The sequence below is a fragment of the Eptesicus fuscus genome, chromosome 8, assembly GCF_027574615.1.
Source record: "Eptesicus fuscus isolate TK198812 chromosome 8, DD_ASM_mEF_20220401, whole genome shotgun sequence".
NCBI classification, from domain to species: Eukaryota; Metazoa; Chordata; class Mammalia; order Chiroptera; family Vespertilionidae; genus Eptesicus; species Eptesicus fuscus.
Window position 1 is genome coordinate 102,342,994 of NC_072480.1, and position 2,815 is coordinate 102,345,808.

The window sequence follows — 2,815 nt, forward strand, 5'->3', positions numbered from 1 at the left end:
CGTTCTGTCTCCAGCACCCATGGCCTGGGTCACACCCTCAAGCCTCAGGCACAAGCCAACTTCCCTGCTGGGAACCCACCCAGCATCCCACCTCGTGCTGCATGGAATGTGTTCTCAGCATCAAGGCACCAGGCAAGAGAGCGGCCCCAACCTCCATGCACCTGTGCCAGAAGGCCGGAAAGAAACCCAGGCTCAGCTCCTGCCTGTCCCCACAGAAGAGCATGCAGAGAGCAGACCCCCAGCCTCAGCAGGAGGGCCCTGGAGCCAAGACCCTGCAGCCCTGCAAGGAGCCAGAGCTCCCACCCAGTCCCCCGAGTCCCATCAGAATGGTCTTTAAGAGATTAAAAGGAGGCCAGTGGAGCTGCAAGCTGCTGCCAAATCCCTCCCGCCCTCCTGCTGAGAAGCCCACTCCCCGCTGCTCAGAACCCTCTCACCTAGGAGAAGACAGAGGGACTCGGTCACAGGGTCCCTTGAGTATCCTCGAAGAGGACCTTCAGCTTTCCTCGTCCTCTGAAGAGAGTGACGGCCAGTGAGATGCCCCGTATCAGCAAAGACTTGTTCCTTGGCCCCAGGCCTCCTGGTGCTTTGACTGTGGAACTAGGGGGGCGGGGGAGAGACACCACCGCATGCAGCTGTTTCTGCTGGACCAGAGCCTCCCTGCTGTGCTGTGTGTTCAGATGTTGGCATGTCCGCAAAGGCTTGCTGACACAGAGTCCCAGTTGCTGCCCTTTCAATGTGTGGAGCTGTACTGATAAGTCAAATGGAAGTTTGACAGGAAACTGTACTTGGTACTTATACAAAGGGCAAAGGAAGGTGATTAATTTTGTAAAGTGGAATCCATTGTATAGGAATTTAAGTTGCAACACTGGCCTCAAAGTCTAATGGAAAGGGGAAGCTATAGAATGAATCTCTATCAGGTGTGCCCCTGTCTGCCTTGGGGAACGTGGCGCAGGGCCCCCTGGGAGTTGTGCAGTTTGTAAGCAGTGCCTGTGGTCCTGAGGCGAGACTGTTTCACTGTGCTGTGTTCTTTCAGTGGCAATCAGGATGGGAACTCTCCTTGTAACTTTGCACCTTTTGTTTATGAAATGTTATATTAAAGTTCTGGTTTATAGTTTGTTTAATATGAGTAATATTCTGAAAAATATCACATTGAGATTGGGTTTCATCCCTCTTTAGTGGCATCTCAGAGTTCTCCATCTTCTCTTTTATCTTGAAGTCCCAAGACTGGAAGCATCCCGTTGTGTATGATGCCCTGCTTGAGTTCCAAGACATTCTTTGTTCCAGGAGAGTTATAACTGAGTATGAGTCTGGACAATCCAATGAAATTGAACAGGGTGTGGTGAGGGGCCTGAAGGGCTTCTTAGGATAGTTAGTATCTCAGAGATCAGGATGTTTAATTTATGGTCTTCCCAGGATAAAGGGGACTCAGACACCAAACAAAGGGATACATTTCCACCCAGTAGGGGGAACTGGAGGGTTTTTTGTGGGGAGGGATGTTGGAAGAAGAGGGTTGGCTGCTTTGTGGAACTGGCCTCAGCATCCATTGGGCTTCACCGCCTCCTCCAGTTTTCCCTTTGGTGAGTTCTCCAAACACAAAGATGTCAGCTGGCCTCATTCCCATGAAATTATATGTCATATCAAAGCAGCTTCTCATGATATCCAAGTTTTATTGGGTCAATATTCATTCACCCCCACATTTCCGATATTTGACTATTTGTGTTTCTTTTCCATTTTTGTGATGAGTCTATTTGCAATTTTAACTGCTTACCCCAAGATCCTAGATCTGTGCTGCTGTGGGGGTCTCAGTTCCCCTGCCAGGAAATGGACTGTCATGGATGGCGGGTATTAGATGGAGAAGGCATGAGAGGTCATAGGTGTAGAGGAGCAACCTTATTGCAGACCAAGTAGCCATTGCTAAGAAGGAGCCAGACAAAGCAGCTCTTTAACGTAGTTCCACAAAGCAGCCTACAGGGCGGCAGCAGCAAACATAGGAGCCATTGCTAGCAACGCAGCCAGCCAAGTAGCCAGCCACTGGCTGGTCAGTAACACATTTCCCCCCCATTGACCCCTCCAGCCTGCCCCAGGCCTTCAGCACCCTAATGTCTGTGTCCATGGGTTATGCATATGTGCGTACAAGGTCTTTGGTTGATTACCTTCCACCCACCGTCCCCCACCTTCCCGCACGCACTCTTTCTATGCTTCTATGTCTCAGTCCACTCTGTTCTTCAGTTTATTTTGTTACTTAGATGCCACATGTGTCCTCTAGAAGTTTTTTTTTTATATATTTAGGTGCTCCTATATTGGATACATATATGTTCTCAGGGTTATAACCTCTTGTTGGATCAATGCCTTTGGTGTTATGCAGAGACCTTTGTTGTCTCTTGTGATGGCCTCCATTTTAAAGTCTATATTGTCGGATATGAGTATTAGCACTCCAGCTTTTTTTTTCTTTTCCATTTGCATGGGAAACTTTTTTCCATACCTTCACTCTCATCCTGTGTGTGTCTTTTGTTTTGAGGTGGGTCTCTTGTAGACAGCATATAGTTGGGTCATGTTTTTGTACCCATTCAGCTACCTACCCTATGCCTTTAAATTGAAGCATTTACTCCATTTACATGTAAGTTATTGATAGGTAGTTATTTATTGCCATTTTAATCCTGTATGGCTATGTTTCTCTGTGTTTCTTCTTCTCATTACAGCAGTCCCTTCAGCGTTTCTTGTAATGCTGGCTTGGTGGTGATATACTCCTTTAGCCTCCCCATCCCCCCACCCCCAGGAAGCTCTTTATTTGACCACCTATTTTGAATGATAGCCT